The sequence below is a fragment of the Lathyrus oleraceus genome, unplaced genomic scaffold (genome assembly GCF_024323335.1).
Source record: "Lathyrus oleraceus cultivar Zhongwan6 unplaced genomic scaffold, CAAS_Psat_ZW6_1.0 chrUn0559, whole genome shotgun sequence".
NCBI classification, from domain to species: Eukaryota; Viridiplantae; Streptophyta; class Magnoliopsida; order Fabales; family Fabaceae; genus Lathyrus; species Lathyrus oleraceus.
The window spans coordinates 1-19559 of NW_026112950.1; the positions used below are offsets into that span (position 1 = coordinate 1).

Genomic DNA, 19559 nt, shown 5'->3' on the forward strand with positions numbered 1-19559 from the left:
GACCATTATGGATTACATGATAACTAAGTAGGCTCGAGTCAGTCTCCCTTCTAGTTGGTCATTTCCCAGTCTCTGTTAGGTTAGAAGTTCTTCCCCTGTGAAGGGAACTATGTTGCCCCTGATCCTCATACCAGATGAGGTACTAGGCAGGAGATCGTGCGAGATCTCTCCGGGCACCCCTTTTCCTTTTTTGTGTGTGTTTTTGCTTGACAGCTAGCAGGCTCGAGTACCAGACTCCCTGTTAGCTTGTTTGTTCAACTTTTTTTGTGCTTTTGACGACTCACAGCTTCCGGTTAACTCTTGTTTGCTTGGAGTTCGATTGTAAGTCCAACGATTGGCATTCGGTTTTCCTTGTTTGTGTTGTTGTTTGGAGTCGACATAAGTCCATGATTGGCAGTCTGTTTCCGTTTGTGTTTTGCTTTGATGTCTCAGCGTCTGTGCGTGTGTTTTTGTTTCGGCGTGCGTGAGCTGAACTACGGTAGCTCTGATTCTCATTCCAGATGAATACGTAGGCATAGGATTGATATCCCTAGCGAGCCCATTCCCTTTCCCCGAACTACGTCGACTCTGATGTTTGTTTTGACAAACTACGTAGGCCCAGGATGCGACATCCCTGCCAAGTCCGCTTCCGGTCTTCTTCCATCTGTGTTTATTCCAGTGTGTGTTCATTCTTTTGAGCAGTGTTTAGCACCTTTCTCTATTCTTTTGAGCGTGGATCCCGTCGAGTACGACGGAATGCGTAGGGTTCTAATACCTTCCCTTCGCATAACCGACTCCCGATCCCATTTCTCTTTGGTCTCGCGAGACCATGTCTTTTCCAGGTTTACTTCGAGCGTTTCTTTCCCTCTTTTGGGATAAATACATACGGTGGCGGCTCTGTTTGTTTTTGTTTTTTCCCGCCGGTTGATTTTTCGCGGGGCGACAGACGCGACTTGTGATATTGTGTTGGAACGTGGTTAGCTTCTCATATGGTTTCCTACACGCCTCTTTAAGGCCATATATGGATTTAATAAGCTCTCTCACTTTGTTAGGTCTAGACGAGATAGCCACATGGGTTATTTCCATATAAACAACTTCTTGAAGGTTTCCATCTATGAATGTACTTTTTACATCAAGTTTATGTATATTCCAATTGTGCTTTGAGAGTTAGTGTGACTACTAGAATCACACTGGTCATTTTGGATGGAGGGGAGTATGTATCATAGAAATCTAGTCCCTATATTATGTTATACACTTTTGCCACAATATGGCCATAAATTGTTCAATATACCATCTCTGTCATGCCTTCTTTTTATGTCCGTTTGCATCCTAATGGTTTTACATGAGGAGGGAGGTCAACTACATTTCATATTCCAGTCCTCTCTAGGGCACCCAACTCGACTTGTTTGGTTTTGTTCGAAGTGTCGCACTTATAGCCTCGGCATAAGACTTAGGTTCAGTTTGAACATTAATAGACAAGACAAAATGACAAAGAGATGAGGGGCATATAAGATAAAAACATTGAGACGAGATAATATAAGTTAAAAAAACATCACATTTGAAAATAATATATTATGCTTTTGAGACTAGTAATGACAATTTAAAATTAAAATAGAGCTCAGGGAGTTTACACTTTATCCAAATGAGGATGACTGGTAGACAATGAATTTGTTCATCATAACATACTTGTACCACCGGAATGAACCCGGCTGTAGTGCATACTATTCAACCACTAGCCCCTGGTGCTTATTGGGAGCACTTGCAAAAGATACTACACATGTAGCTATGCAAGTCTATACTATATAATATAACTAATCAATAGTATTTTATATTGCATATGAGTTATGTTGTTATTATTATTATCAACATCATCAAATTTCACTTTACTCTTTCAAAACATGCAGGGTTTAATTTAGTCCCTGAAAAAAAGAACAACAACTTCGAGTCGTTGAGAAGAAAAAGTAAGTTACAGTTTTCAAAATCATGTTTAAATTCTAGAACATTAAAACATTATAAGAATTTTGGAACCTATGATTTTCGCATGATAAACACATTAATAGACATAGCTTCATCTATGATGATGCGATGGATCGTAGAAATCACGTGACAAGTAACAAAAAAAAGCAGAATACTTTTGCGTCTCTATCTATCTTTTCCCTTTCATTCCTTGTCACGACTCGTTCTTTAAGGTAATTAGAATGAGAAACTTTATTGTAAATTAACTTTCACTCTTTCACTTGGATAGTTGAAGTGATATACTGTAAGATGTTTATTGGTTCTCAAATATATTAGATCTCTACAATGGAAGAAGAACTGTCCAAAACTTTATATTCTAGAATAAATGTATCGATCCCATTCTACGGTTGTGAAACCAATGGTATGTAGCGGTGACTTTCTAGGCAAAAACAGACAATTGCTTGGGCATTGTTTGAGATGCTTGATTACTCGAGTTGCAACATGGAAGTGAATGAGACCAGTCTTGTAAAGAAACTTGATGGGTTATTGAACGATGTATGGGATGATAGGTTTTGTTTTGGTATTCTACAATAATGCGTCTATGTTTCTTTAATTTGTACAAATGTCTGGCAATAGAGCCTCACAGTCCCGCAGAAATTTTAGAGAGTTATCAGATGGTGTTGATACAGGTTTGGAGCCTAGAAAGAAGTTGTCACAAATGAGATCATGCAAGTATATTATTTGACAAATCTAAATTCCTTTGATAGAACGGGAGAATTCAAAGCCAAGAAAGTATTTAAGTTGACCTAATTTTTGATCTTGAAGGATTCCTGGAGAACTACTTTGAGGGTGCTAAATTTAGAAAGTGAATTATCGGCTTGTATCGCATCATACCAATATACTATCAATAATGTGAATGACTAAGGCGAGATTCAGACGCGGCTTGGTGATATTGTGTTGGAACGTGGTTAGCTTCTCATATGTTTTCCTACACGCCTCTTTAAGGCCATATATGGATTTAATAAGCTCTCTCACTTTGTTAGGTCTAGACGAGATAGCCACATGGGTTATTTCCATATAAACAACTTCTTGAAGGTTTCCATCTATGAATGTACTTTTTACATCAAGTTTATGTATATTCCAATTGTGCTTTGAGAGTTAGTGTGACTACTAGAATCACACTGGTCATTTTGGATGGAGGGGAGTATGTATCATAGAAATCTAGTCCCTATATTATGTTATACACTTTTGCCACAATATGGCCTTAAATTGTTCAATATACCATCTCTGTCATGCCTGCTTTTTTATGTCCGTTTGCATCCTAATGGTTTTACATGAGGAGGGAGGTCAACTAGTTTTCATATTCCAGTCCTCTCTAGGGCACCCAACTCGACTTGTTTGGTTTTGTTCGAAGTGTCGCACTTATAGCCTCGGCATAAGACTTAGGTTCAGTTTGAACATTAATAGCCAAGACAAAATGACAAAGAGATGAGGGGCATATAAGATAAAAACATTGAGACGAGATAATATAATTTAAAAAAACATCACATCAAAGTATAAAATTAAATCTATAGTAGATAGTGGGTAATGCTTAAATTAAATGTTCATAAACCCAATATACAATGCATAATAATTAAAATGGTCGTGATTTAAACAAACTCATTCAAAAACAAACCAAAAAAGAAAAATTTAATTCAAACTATGGTGAAAATAATATTATGCTTTTGAGACTGGTAAATGACAATTTAAAATTAAAATAGAGCTCAGGGAGTTTACACTTCATCCAAATGAAGGATGACTGGTGAGGTTACCAAACATCACTAATTTGTTCATCATAGCTCTACTTGTGCACCAGCCGGGAATCGAACCGGGTCTGTACCGTGGCAGGGTACTATTCTACCACTAGACCACTGGTGCTTATTGGGAGCACTTGCAAAAGATACTACACATGTAACTATGCAAGTCTATACTATATAATATAACTAATCAATAGTATTTTATATTGCATATGAGTTATGTTGTTATTATTATTATCAACATAATCAAATTTCACTTTACTCTTTCAAAACATGCAAGGTTTAATTTAGTCCCTGAAAAAAAGAACAACAACTTCGAGTCGTTGAGAAGAAAAAGTAAGTTACAGTTTTCAAAATCATGTTTAAATTCTAGAACATTAAAACATTATAAGAATTTTGGAACCTATGATTTTCGCATGATAAACACATTAATAGACATAGCTTCATCTATGATGATGCGATGGATCGTAGAAATATACTTTTGCGTCTCTATCTATCTTTTTCCCTTTCATTCCTTGTCACGACTCGTTCTTTAAGGTAATTAGAATGAGAAACTTTATTGTAAATTAACTTTCACTCTTTCACTTGGATAGTTGAAGTGAATGTGCTCTATATTCTGCCTCATAATATGATATGCTTCACTCCTTTCTTTGACTGCGCCGTTTATCCTCCGCACTTCCTTCCTCTCTTTTTTTCTCTTCTTGTATACTGTAAGATGTTTATTGGTTCTCAAAGATATTAGATCTCTACAATGGAAGAAGAATTGTCCAAAACTTAATATTATAGAATAAATGTATCGATCCCATTCTACGGTTGTGAAACCAATGGTTTGTAGCGGTGACTTTCTAGGTAAAAACAGACAATTGCTTGGGCATTGTTTGAGATACTTGATTACTCGAGTTGCAACATGGAAGTGAATGAGACCAGTCTTGTAAAGAAACTTGATGGGTTATTGAACGATGTATGGGATGATAGGTTTTGTTTTGGTATTCTACAATAATGCGTCTATGTTTCTTTAATTTGTACAAATGTCTGGCAATAGAGCCTCACAGTCCCGCAGAAATTTTAGAGAGTTATCAGATGGTGTTGATACAGGTTTGGAGCCTAGAAAGAAGTTGTCACAAATGAGATCATGCAAGTATATTATTTGACAAATCTAAATTCCTTTGATAGAACGGGAGAATTCAAAGCCAAGAAAGTATTTAAGTTGACCTAATTTTTTGATCTTGAAGGATTCCTGGAGAACTACTTTGAGGGTGCTAAATTTAGAAAGTGAATTATCGGCTTGTATCGCATCATACCAATATACTATCAATAATGTGAATGACTAAGGCGAGATTCAGACGCGGCTTGGTGATATTGTGTTGGAACGTGGTTAGCTTCTCATATGTTTTCCTACACGCCTCTTTAAGGCCATATATGGATTTAATAAGCTCTCTCACTTTGTTAGGTCTAGACGAGATAGCCACATGGGTTATTTCCATATAAACAACTTCTTGAAGGTTTCCATCTATGAATGTACTTTTTACATCAAGTTTATGTATATTCCAATTGTGCTTTGAGAGTTAGTGTGACTACTAGAATCACACTGGTCATTTTGGATGGAGGGGAGTATGTATCATAGAAATCTAGTCCCTATATTATGTTATACACTTTTGCCACAATATGGCCTTAAATTGTTCAATATACCATCTCTGTCATGCCTGCTTTTTTATGTCCGTTTGCATCCTAATGGTTTTACATGAGGAGGGAGGTCAACTAGTTTTCATATTCCAGTCCTCTCTAGGGCACCCAACTCGACTTGTTTGGTTTTGTTCGAAGTGTCACACTTATAGCCTCGGCATAAGACTTAGGTTCAGTTTGAACATTAATAGACAAGACAAAATGACAAAGAGATGAGGGGCATATAAGATAAAAACATTGAGACGAGATAATATAATTTAAAAAAACATCACATCAAAGTATAAAATTAAATCTATAGTAGATAGTGGGTAATGCTTAAATTAAATGTTCATAAACCCTATATACAATGCATAATAATTAAAATGGTCGTGGTTTAAACAAACTAATTCAAAAACAAACAAAAAAAGAAAAATTTAATTCAAACTATGGTGAAAATAATATTATGCTTTTGAGACTGGTAAATGACAATTTAAAATTAAAATAGAGCTCAGGGAGTTTACACTTCATCCAAATGAAGGATGACTGGTGAGGTTACCAAACATCACTAATTTGTACCCGGGTCTGTACCGTGGCAGGGTACTATTCTACCACTAGACCACTGGTGCTTATTGGGAGCACTTGCAAAAGATACTACACATGTAACTATGCAAGTCTATACTATATAATATAACTAATCAATAGTATTTTATATTGCATATGAGTTATGTTGTTATTATTATTATCAACATAATCAAATTTCACTTTACTCTTTCAAAACATGCAAGGTTTAATTTAGTCCCTGAAAAAAAGAACAACAACTTCGAGTCGTTGAGAAGAAAAAGTAAGTTACAGTTTTCAAAATCATGTTTAAATTCTAGAACATTAAAACATTATAAGAATTTTGGAACCTATGATTTTCGCATGATAAACACATTAATAGACATAGCTTCATCTATGATGATGCGATGGATCGTAGAAATATACTTTTGCGTCTCTATCTATCTTTTTCCCTTTCATTCCTTGTCACGACTCGTTCTTTAAGGTAATTAGAATGAGAAACTTTATTGTAAATTAACTTTCACTCTTTCACTTGGATAGTTGAAGTGAACGTGCTTTATATTCTGCCTCGTAATATGATATGTATACTGTGAGATGTTTATTGGTTCTCAAATATATTAGATCTCTACAATGGAAGAAGAACTGTCCAAAACTTTATATTCTAGAATAAATGTATCGATCCCATTCTACGGTTGTGAAACCAATGGGTTGTAGCGGTGACTTTCTAGGTAAAAACAGACAATTGCTTGGGCATTGTTTGAGATACTTGATTACTCGAGTTGCAACATGGAAGTGAATGAGACCAGTCTTGTAAAGAAACTTGATGGGTTATTGAACGATGTATGGGATGATAGGTTTTGTTTTGGTATTCTACAATAATGCGTCTATGTTTCTTTAATTTGTACAAATGTCTGGCAATAGAGCCTCACAGTCCCGCAGAAATTTTAGAGAGTTATCAGATGGTGTTGATACAGGTTTGGAGCCTAGAAAGAAGTTGTCACAAATGAGATCATGCAAGTATATTATTTGACAAATCTAAATTCCTTTGATAGAACGGGAGAATTCAAAGCCAAGAAAGTATTTAAGTTGACCTAATTTTTTGATCTTGAAGGATTCCTGGAGAACTACTTTGAGGGTGCTAAATTTAGAAAGTGAATTATCGGCTTGTATCGCATCATACCAATATACTATCAATAATGTGAATGACTAAGGCGAGATTCAGACGCGGCTTGGTGATATTGTGTTGGAACGTGGTTAGCTTCTCATATGTTTTCCTACACGCCTCTTTAAGGCCATATATGGATTTAATAAGCTCTCTCACTTTGTTAGGTCTAGACGAGATAGCCACATGGGTTATTTCCATATAAACAACTTCTTGAAGGTTTCCATCTATGAATGTACTTTTTACATCAAGTTTATGTATATTCCAATTGTGCTTTGAGAGTTAGTGTGACTACTAGAATCACACTGGTCATTTTGGATGGAGGGGAGTATGTATCATAGAAATCTAGTCCCTATATTATGTTATACACTTTTGCCACAATATGGCCTTAAATTGTTCAATATACCATCTCTGTCATGCCTGCTTTTTTATGTCCGTTTGCATCCTAATGGTTTTACATGAGGAGGGAGGTCAACTAGTTTTCATATTCCAGTCCTCTCTAGGGCACCCAACTCGACTTGTTTGGTTTTGTTCGAAGTGTCGCACTTATAGCCTCGGCATAAGACTTAGGTTCAGTTTGAACATTAATAGCCAAGACAAAATGACAAAGAGATGAGGGGCATATAAGATAAAAACATTGAGACGAGATAATATAATTTTAAAAAACATCACATCAAAGTATAAAATTAAATGTATAGTAGATAGTGGGTAATGCTTAAATTAAATGTTCATAAACCCTATATACAATGCATAATAATTAAAATGGTCGTGATTTAAACAAACTAATTCAAAAACAAAAAAAAAAGAAAAATTTAATTCAAACTATGGTGAAAATAATATTATGCTTTTGAGACTGGTAAATGACAATTTAAAATTAAAATATAGGATTTAAACTCAAACAAAGGTTTACACTTCATCCAAATGAAGGATGACTGGTGAGGTTACCAAACATCACTAATTTGTTCATCATAGCTCTACTTGTGCACCAGCAGGAATCGAACCCGGGTCTGTACCGTGGCAGGGTACTATTCTACCACTAGACCACTGGTGCTTATTGGGAGCACTTGCAAAAGATACTACACATGTAACTATGCAAGTCTATACTATATAATATAACTAATCAATAGTATTTTATATTGCATATGAGTTATGTTGTTATTATTATTATCAAAAAAATTAAAAAATAAAAAAAAAAAACATAAAAAAAAAAAAAAAAATACAAAAAAAACACAAAAAAAAAAAAAGAAAAAAAAAACAAAAAAAAAAAAAAAAAGAAACAAAAAAAAAAAAATTAAAAAAAAATAACAAAAAAAAAAAAAAAAAAAAAACCCACCCAAAAAAAAAAAACAATAGAAACAAATAAAAAAAAAAAACAAAAAAAAAAAAAAAAAAAAAAAAAACAAAAAAAAACAAAAAACACAAAAAAAAAAGAAAAAAAAAAAAAAAAAAAAAAAAAAAAAAAAAAAATAAACAAAAAAAAAAAAAAAAAAAAAAAAACATAATCAAATTTCACTTTACTCTTTCAAAACATGCAAGGTTTAATTTAGTCCCTGAAAAAAAGAACAACAACTTCGAGTCGTTGAGAAGAAAAAGTAAGTTACAGTTTTCAAAATCATGTTTAAATTCTAGAACATTAAAACATTATAAGAATTTTGGAACCTATGATTTTCGCATGATAAACACATTAATAGACATAGCTTCATCTATGATGATGCGATGGATCGTAGAAATATACTTTTGCGTCTCTATCTATCTTTTTCCCTTTCATTCCTTGTCACGACTCGTTCTTTAAGGTAATTAGAATGAGAAACTTTATTGTAAATTAACTTTCACTCTTTCACTTGGATAGTTGAAGTGAATGTGCTCTATATTCTGCCTCATAATATGATATGTATACTGTAAGATGTTTATTTGTTCTCAAAGATATTAGATCTCTACAATGGAAGAAGAATTGTCCAAAACTTAATATTATAGAATAAATGTATCGATCCCATTCTACGGTTGTGAAACCAATGGGTTGTAGCGGTGACTTTCTAGGTAAAAACAGACAATTGCTTGGGCATTGTTTGAGATACTTGATTACTCGAGTTGCAACATGGAAGTGAATGAGACCAGTCTTGTAAAGAAACTTGATGGGTTATTGAACGATGTATGGGATGATAGGTTTTGTTTTGGTATTCTACAATAATGCGTCTATGTTTCTTTAATTTGTACAAATGTCTGGCAATAGAGCCTCACAGTCCCGCAGAAATTTTAGAGAGTTATCAGATGGTGTTGATACAGGTTTGGAGCCTAGAAAGAAGTTGTCACAAATGAGATCATGCAAGTATATTATTTGACAAATCTAAATTCCTTTGATAGAACGGGAGAATTCAAAGCCAAGAAAGTATTTAAGTTGACCTAATTTTTTGATCTTGAAGGATTCCTGGAGAACTACTTTGAGGGTGCTAAATTTAGAAAGTGAATTATCGGCTTGTATCGCATCATACCAATATACTATCAATAATGTGAATGACTAAGGCGAGATTCAGACGCGGCTTGGTGATATTGTGTTGGAACGTGGTTAGCTTCTCATATGTTTTCCTACACGCCTCTTTAAGGCCATATATGGATTTAATAAGCTCTCTCACTTTGTTAGGTCTAGACGAGATAGCCACATGGGTTATTTCCATATAAACAACTTCTTGAAGGTTTCCATCTATGAATGTACTTTTTACATCAAGTTTATGTATATTCCAATTGTGCTTTGAGAGTTAGTGTGACTACTAGAATCACACTGGTCATTTTGGATGGAGGGGAGTATGTATCATAGAAATCTAGTCCCTATATTATGTTATACACTTTTGCCACAATATGGCCTTAAACTATGGTGAAAATAATATTATGCTTTTGAGACTGGTAACTATGTGAAAATATATTATGCTTTGAGACTGTAATGACAATTTAAAATTAAAATAGAGCTCAGGGAGTTTACACTTCATCCAAATGAAGGATGACTGGTGAGGTTACCAAACATCACTAATTTGTTCATCATAGCTCTACTTGTGCACCAGCCGGGAATCGAACCCGGGTCTGTACCGTGGCAGGGTACTATTCTACCACTAGACCACTGGTGCTTATTGGGAGCACTTGCAAAAGATACTACACATGTAACTATGCAAGTCTATACTATATAATATAACTAATCAATAGTATTTTATATTGCATATGAGTTATGTTGTTATTATTATTATCAACATAATCAAATTTCACTTTACTCTTTCAAAACATGCAAGGTTTAATTTAGTCCCTGAAAAAAAGAACAACAACTTCGAGTCGTTGAGAAGAAAAAGTAAGTTACAGTTTTCAAAATCATGTTTAAATTCTAGAACATTAAAACATTATAAGAATTTTGGAACCTATGATTTTCGCATGATAAACACATTAATAGACATAGCTTCATCTATGATGATGCGATGGATCGTAGAAATATACTTTTGCGTCTCTATCTATCTTTTTCCCTTTCATTCCTTGTCACGACTCGTTCTTTAAGGTAATTAGAATGAGAAACTTTATTGTAAATTAACTTTCACTCTTTCACTTGGATAGTTGAAGTGAATGTGCTCTATATTCTGCCTCATAATATGATATGTATACTGTAAGATGTTTATTTGTTCTCAAAGATATTAGATCTCTACAATGGAAGAAGAATTGTCCAAAACTTAATATTATAGAATAAATGTATCGATCCCATTCTACGGTTGTGAAACCAATGGGTTGTAGCGGTGACTTTCTAGGTAAAAACAGACAATTGCTTGGGCATTGTTTGAGATACTTGATTACTCGAGTTGCAACATGGAAGTGAATGAGACCAGTCTTGTAAAGAAACTTGATGGGTTATTGAACGATGTATGGGATGATAGGTTTTGTTTTGGTATTCTACAATAATGCGTCTATGTTTCTTTAATTTGTACAAATGTCTGGCAATAGAGCCTCACAGTCCCGCAGAAATTTTAGAGAGTTATCAGATGGTGTTGATACAGGTTTGGAGCCTAGAAAGAAGTTGTCACAAATGAGATCATGCAAGTATATTATTTGACAAATCTAAATTCCTTTGATAGAACGGGAGAATTCAAAGCCAAGAAAGTATTTAAGTTGACCTAATTTTTTGATCTTGAAGGATTCCTGGAGAACTACTTTGAGGGTGCTAAATTTAGAAAGTGAATTATCGGCTTGTATCGCATCATACCAATATACTATCAATAATGTGAATGACTAAGGCGAGATTCAGACGCGGCTTGGTGATATTGTGTTGGAACGTGGTTAGCTTCTCATATGTTTTCCTACACGCCTCTTTAAGGCCATATATGGATTTAATAAGCTCTCTCACTTTGTTAGGTCTAGACGAGATAGCCACATGGGTTATTTCCATATAAACAACTTCTTGAAGGTTTCCATCTATGAATGTACTTTTTACATCAAGTTTATGTATATTCCAATTGTGCTTTGAGAGTTAGTGTGACTACTAGAATCACACTGGTCATTTTGGATGGAGGGGAGTATGTATCATAGAAATCTAGTCCCTATATTATGTTATACACTTTTGCCACAATATGGCCTTAAATTGTTCAATATACCATCTCTGTCATGCCTGCTTTTTTATGTCCGTTTGCATCCTAATGGTTTTACATGAGGAGGGAGGTCAACTAGTTTTCATATTCCAGTCCTCTCTAGGGCACCCAACTCGACTTGTTTGGTTTTGTTCGAAGTGTCACACTTATAGCCTCGGCATAAGACTTAGGTTCAGTTTGAACATTAATAGACAAGACAAAATGACAAAGAGATGAGGGGCATATAAGATAAAAACATTGAGACGAGATAATATAATTTAAAAAAACATCACATCAAAGTATAAAATTAAATCTATAGTAGATAGTGGGTAATGCTTAAATTAAATGTTCATAAACCCTATTATCATGTTTTATTATTACATCTTTTTCTTTCTTCCCCCCCGTCCCATACAATGCATAATAATTAAAATGGTCGTGGTTTAAACAAACTAATTCAAAAACAAACAAAAAAAGAAAAATTTAATTCAAACTATGGTGAAAATAATATTATGCTTTTGAGACTGGTAAATGACAATTTAAAATTAAAATAGAGCTCAGGGAGTTTACACTTCATCCAAACGAAGGATGACTGGTGAGGTTACCAAACATCACTAATTTGTTCATCATAGCTCTACTTGTGCACCAGCCGGGAATCGAACCCGGGTCTGTACCGTGGCAGGGTACTATTCTACCACTAGACCACTGGTGCTTATTGGGAGCACTTGCAAAAGATACTACACATGTAACTATGCAAGTCTATACTATATAATATAACTAATCAATAGTATTTTATATTGCATATGAGTTATGTTGTTATTATTATTATCAACATAATCAAATTTCACTTTACTCTTTCAAAACATGCAAGGTTTAATTTAGTCCCTGAAAAAAAGAACAACAACTTCGAGTCGTTGAGAAGAAAAAGTAAGTTACAGTTTTCAAAATCATGTTTAAATTCTAGAACATTAAAACATTATAAGAATTTTGGAACCTATGATTTTCGCATGATAAACACATTAATAGACATAGCTTCATCTATGATGATGCGATGGATCGTAGAAATATACTTTTGCGTCTCTATCTATCTTTTCCCTTTCATTCCTTGTCACGACTCGTTCTTTAAGGTAATTAGAATGAGAAACTTTATTGTAAATTAACTTTCACTCTTTCACTTGGATAGTTGAAGTGAATGTGCTCTATATTCTGCCTCATAATATGATATGTATACTGTAAGATGTTTATTTGTTCTCAAAGATATTAGATCTCTACAATGGAAGAAGAATTGTCCAAAACTTAATATTATAGAATAAATGTATCGATCCCATTCTACGGTTGTGAAACCAATGGGTTGTAGCGGTGACTTTCTAGGTAAAAACAGACAATTGCTTGGGCATTGTTTGAGATACTTGATTACTCGAGTTGCAACATGGAAGTGAATGAGACCAGTCTTGTAAAGAAACTTGATGGGTTATTGAACGATGTATGGGATGATAGGTTTTGTTTTGGTATTCTACAATAATGCGTCTATGTTTCTTTAATTTGTACAAATGTCTGGCAATAGAGCCTCACAGTCCCGCAGAAATTTTAGAGAGTTATCAGATGGTGTTGATACAGGTTTGGAGCCTAGAAAGAAGTTGTCACAAATGAGATCATGCAAGTATATTATTTGACAAATCTAAATTCCTTTGATAGAACGGGAGAATTCAAAGCCAAGAAAGTATTTAAGTTGACCTAATTTTTTGATCTTGAAGGATTCCTGGAGAACTACTTTGAGGGTGCTAAATTTAGAAAGTGAATTATCGGCTTGTATCGCATCATACCAATATACTATCAATAATGTGAATGACTAAGGCGAGATTCAGACGCGGCTTGGTGATATTGTGTTGGAACGTGGTTAGCTTCTCATATGTTTTCCTACACGCCTCTTTAAGGCCATATATGGATTTAATAAGCTCTCTCACTTTGTTAGGTCTAGACGAGATAGCCACATGGGTTATTTCCATATAAACAACTTCTTGAAGGTTTCCATCTATGAATGTACTTTTTACATCAAGTTTATGTATATTCCAATTGTGCTTTGAGAGTTAGTGTGACTACTAGAATCACACTGGTCATTTTGGATGGAGGGGAGTATGTATCATAGAAATCTAGTCCCTATATTATGTTATACACTTTTGCCACAATATGGCCTTAAATTGTTCAATATACCATCTCTGTCATGCCTGCTTTTTTATGTCCGTTTGCATCCTAATGGTTTTACATGAGGAGGGAGGTCAACTAGTTTTCATATTCCAGTCCTCTCTAGGGCACCCAACTCGACTTGTTTGGTTTTGTTCGAAGTGTCACACTTATAGCCTCGGCATAAGACTTAGGTTCAGTTTGAACATTAATAGACAAGACAAAATGACAAAGAGATGAGGGGCATATAAGATAAAAACATTGAGACGAGATAATATAATTTAAAAAAACATCACATCAAAGTATAAAATTAAATCTATAGTAGATAGTGGGTAATGCTTAAATTAAATGTTCATAAACCCTATATACAATGCATAATAATTAAAATGGTCGTGGTTTAAACAAACTAATTCAAAAACAAACAAAAAAAGAAAAATTTAATTCAAACTATGGTGAAAATAATATTATGCTTTTGAGACTGGTAAATGACAATTTAAAATTAAAATAGAGCTCAGGGAGTTTACACTTCATCCAAACGAAGGATGACTGGTGAGGTTACCAAACATCACTAAGTGTTCATCATAGCTCTACTTGTGCACCAGCCGGGAATCGAACCCGGGTCTGTACCGTGGCAGGGTACTATTCTACCACTAGACCACTGGTGCTTATTGGGAGCACTTGCAAAAGATACTACACATGTAACTATGCAAGTCTATACTATATAATATAACTAATCAATAGTATTTTATATTGCATATGAGTTATGTTGTTATTATTATTATCAACATAATCAAATTTCACTTTACTCTTTCAAAACATGCAAGGTTTAATTTAGTCCCTGAAAAAAAGAACAACAACTTCGAGTCGTTGAGAAGAAAAAGTAAGTTACAGTTTTCAAAATCATGTTTAAATTCTAGAACATTAAAACATTATAAGAATTTTGGAACCTATGATTTTCGCATGATAAACACATTAATAGACATAGCTTCATCTATGATGATGCGATGGATCGTAGAAATATACTTTTGCGTCTCTATCTATCTTTTCCCTTTCATTCCTTGTCACGACTCGTTCTTTAAGGTAATTAGAATGAGAAACTTTATTGTAAATTAACTTTCACTCTTTCACTTGGATAGTTGAAGTGAATGTGCTCTATATTCTGCCTCATAATATGATATGTATACTGTAAGATGTTTATTTGTTCTCAAAGATATTAGATCTCTACAATGGAAGAAGAATTGTCCAAAACTTAATATTATAGAATAAATGTATCGATCCCATTCTACGGTTGTGAAACCAATGGGTTGTAGCGGTGACTTTCTAGGTAAAAACAGACAATTGCTTGGGCATTGTTTGAGATACTTGATTACTCGAGTTGCAACATGGAAGTGAATGAGACCAGTCTTGTAAAGAAACTTGATGGGTTATTGAACGATGTATGGGATGATAGGTTTTGTTTTGGTATTCTACAATAATGCGTCTATGTTTCTTTAATTTGTACAAATGTCTGGCAATAGAGCCTCACAGTCCCGCAGAAATTTTAGAGAGTTATCAGATGGTGTTGATACAGGTTTGGAGCCTAGAAAGAAGTTGTCACAAATGAGATCATGCAAGTATATTATTTGACAAATCTAAATTCCTTTGATAGAACGGGAGAATTCAAAGCCAAGAAAGTATTTAAGTTGACCTAATTTTTTGATCTTGAAGGATTCCTGGAGAACTACTTTGAGGGTGCTAAATTTAGAAAGTGAATTATCGGCTTGTATCGCATCATACCAATATACTATCAATAATGTGAATGACTAAGGCGAGATTCAGACGCGGCTTGGTGATATTGTGTTGGAACGTGGTTAGCTTCTCATATGTTTTCCTACACGCCTCTTTAAGGCCATATATGGATTTAATAAGCTCTCTCACTTTGTTAGGTCTAGACGAGATAGCCACATGGGTTATTTCCATATAAACAACTTCTTGAAGGTTTCCATCTATGAATGTACTTTTTACATCAAGTTTATGTATATTCCAATTGTGCTTTGAGAGTTAGTGTGACTACTAGAATCACACTGGTCATTTTGGATGGAGGGGAGTATGTATCATAGAAATCTAGTCCCTATATTATGTTATACACTTTTGCCACAATATGGCCTTAAATTGTTCAATATACCATCTCTGTCATGCCTGCTTTTTTATGTCCGTTTGCATCCTAATGGTTTTACATGAGGAGGGAGGTCAACTAGTTTTCATATTCCAGTCCTCTCTAGGGCACCCAACTCGACTTGTTTGGTTTTGTTCGAAGTGTCACACTTATAGCCTCGGCATAAGACTTAGGTTCAGTTTGAACATTAATAGACAAGACAAAATGACAAAGAGATGAGGGGCATATAAGATAAAAACATTGAGACGAGATAATATAATTTAAAAAAACATCACATCAAAGTATAAAATTAAATCTATAGTAGATAGTGGGTAATGCTTAAATTAAATGTTCATAAACCCTATATACAATGCATAATAATTAAAATGGTCGTGGTTTAAACAAACTAATTCAAAAACAAACAAAAAAAGAAAAATTTAATTCAAACTATGGTGAAAATATGTACCGTGGCAGGGTACTATTCTACCACTAGACCACTGGTGCTTATTGGGAGCACTTGCAAAAGATACTACACATGTAACTATGCAAGTCTATACTATATAATATAACTAATCAATAGTATTTATATTGCATATGAGTTATGTTGTTATTATTATTATCAACATAATCAAATTTCACTTTACTCTTTCAAAACATGCAAGGTTTAATTTAGTCCCTGAAAAAAAGAACAACAACTTCGAGTCGTTGAGAAGAAAAAGTAAGTTACAGTTTTCAAAATCATGTTTAAATTCTAGAACATTAAAACATTATAAGAATTTTGGAACCTATGATTTTCGCATGATAAACACATTAATAGACATAGCTTCATCTATGATGATGCGATGGATCGTAGAAATATACTTTTGCGTCTCTATCTATCTTTTCCCTTTCATTCCTTGTCACGACTCGTTCTTTAAGGTAATTAGAATGAGAAACTTTATTGTAAATTAACTTTCACTCTTTCACTTGGATAGTTGAAGTGAATGTGCTCTATATTCTGCCTCATAATATGATATGTATACTGTAAGATGTTTATTTGTTCTCAAAGATATTAGATCTCTACAATGGAAGAAGAATTGTCCAAAACTTAATATTATAGAATAAATGTATCGATCCCATTCTACGGTTGTGAAACCAATGGGTTGTAGCGGTGACTTTCTAGGTAAAAACAGACAATTGCTTGGGCATTGTTTGAGATACTTGATTACTCGAGTTGCAACATGGAAGTGAATGAGACCAGTCTTGTAAAGAAACTTGATGGGTTATTGAACGATGTATGGGATGATAGGTTTTGTTTTGGTATTCTACAATAATGCGTCTATGTTTCTTTAATTTGTACAAATGTCTGGCAATAGAGCCTCACAGTCCCGCAGAAATTTTAGAGAGTTATCAGATGGTGTTGATACAGGTTTGGAGCCTAGAAAGAAGTTGTCACAAATGAGATCATGCAAGTATATTATTTGACAAATCTAAATTCCTTTGATAGAACGGGAGAATTCAAAGCCAAGAAAGTATTTAAGTTGACCTAATTTTTTGATCTTGAAGGATTCCTGGAGAACTACTTTGAGGGTGCTAAATTTAGAAAGTGAATTATCGGCTTGTATCGCATCATACCAATATACTATCAATAATGTGAATGACTAAGGCGAGATTCAGACGCGGCTTGGTGATATTGTGTTGGAACGTGGTTAGGGATCAATATGTGTTCCTACACGCCCTCTTTAAGGCCATATAGGGTGAATAGCTCTCTTCTCACTTTTGTTAAAGGTTCTATACGAGGACTAGCCAACGTGGCAAAGAAGCGAAAAAAAGTATTTTAAGTTGGGACCTTTAATTTTTTTTATCTTGGACGGATTTCCTGGGGAAGCAAACTACTTTGAGGTTCGTTAAATTTAGAAAGTGACTTATTCGGGGCTTTGCATCGCATCATACCAATCTACTATTCAAAATAAATGGTGAAATGACTTAAGGGCGGGAGAATTTCAGGACGCGGCTTGGGTTGATTATTGTGGGTGGAAACGTGCGTTGGTTGTGGAGGGAGCTTCTCATATGTTTTCCTACACGCCTCTTTAAGGCCATATATGGATTTAATAAGCTCTCTCACTTTGTTAGGTCTAGACGAGATAGCCACATGGGTTATTTCCATATAAACAACTTCTTGAAGGTTTCCATCTATGAATGTACTTTTTACATCAAGTTTATGTATATTCCAATTGTGCTTTGAGAGTTAGTGTGACTACTAGAATCACACTGGTCATTTTGGATGGAGGGGAGTATGTATCATAGAAATCTAGTCCCTATATTATGTTATACACTTTTGCCACAATATGGCCTTAAATTGTTCAATATACCATCTCTGTCATGCCTGCTTTTTTATGTCCGTTTGCATCCTAATGGTTTTACATGAGGAGGGAGGTCAACTAGTTTTCATATTCCAGTCCTCTCTAGGGCACCCAACTCGACTTGTTTGGTTTTGTTCGAAGTGTCACACTTATAGCCTCGGCATAAGACTTAGGTTCAGTTTGAACATTAATAGACAAGACAAAATGACAAAGAGATGAGGGGCATATAAGATAAAAACATTGAGACGAGATAATATAATTTAAAAAAACATCACATCAAAGTATAAAATTAAATCTATAGTAGATAGTGGGTAATGCTTAAATTAAATGTTCATAAACCCTATATACAATGCATAATAATTAAAATGGTCGTGGTTTAAACAAACTAATTCAAAAACAAACAAAAAAAGAAAAATTTAATTCAAACTATGGTGAAAATAATATTATGCTTTTGAGACTGGTAAATGACAATTTAAAATTAAAATAGAGCTCAGGGAGTTTACACTTCATCCAAACGAAGGATGACTGGTGAGGTTACCAAACATCACTAATTTGTTCATCATAGCTCTACTTGTGCACCAGCCGGGAATCGAACCCGGGTCTGTACCGTGGCAGGGTACTATTCTACCACTAGACCACTGGTGCTTATTGGGAGCACTTGCAAAAGATACTACACATGTAACTATGCAAGTCTATACTATATAATATAACTAATCAATAGTATTTTATATTGCATATGAGTTATGTTGTTATTATTATTATCAACATAATCAAATTTCACTTTACTCTTTCAAAACATGCAAGGTTTAATTTAGTCCCTGAAAAAAAGAACAACAACTTCGAGTCGTTGAGAAGAAAAAGTAAGTTACAGTTTTCAAAATCATGTTTAAATTCTAGAACATTAAAACATTATAAGAATTTTGGAACCTATGATTTTCGCATGATAAACACATTAATAGACATAGCTTCATCTATGATGATGCGATGGATCGTAGAAATATACTTTTGCGTCTCTATCTATCTTTTTCCCTTTCATTCCTTGTCACGACTCGTTCTTTAAGGTAATTAGAATGAGAAACTTTATTGTAAATTAACTTTCACTCTTTCACTTGGATAGTTGAAGTGAATGTGCTCTATATTCTGCCTCATAATATGATATGTATACTGTAAGATGTTTATTTGTTCTCAAAGATATTAGATCTC

At 34.2% G+C, this 19559-nt stretch overlaps 4 non-coding genes across 4 annotated transcripts; all 4 read right to left on the minus strand.

Moving 5' to 3' along the window:
- Positions 1-10158: 10158 nt before the first annotated feature.
- TRNAG-GCC (transfer RNA glycine (anticodon GCC)) lies at positions 10159-10229 on the minus strand. The gene has a single exon. It is a non-coding gene; the product is annotated as a tRNA-Gly (tRNA).
- A 2111-nt stretch (positions 10230-12340) lies between these two features.
- On the minus strand, positions 12341-12411 carry TRNAG-GCC (transfer RNA glycine (anticodon GCC)). The gene has a single exon. It is a non-coding gene; the product is annotated as a tRNA-Gly (tRNA).
- Positions 12412-14474: 2063 nt separating this feature from the next.
- On the minus strand, positions 14475-14545 carry TRNAG-GCC (transfer RNA glycine (anticodon GCC)). Its single transcript has one exon. It is a non-coding gene; the product is annotated as a tRNA-Gly (tRNA).
- Positions 14546-18930: 4385 nt separating this feature from the next.
- TRNAG-GCC (transfer RNA glycine (anticodon GCC)) lies at positions 18931-19001 on the minus strand. Its single transcript has one exon. It is a non-coding gene; the product is annotated as a tRNA-Gly (tRNA).
- Positions 19002-19559: the final 558 nt, after the last annotated feature.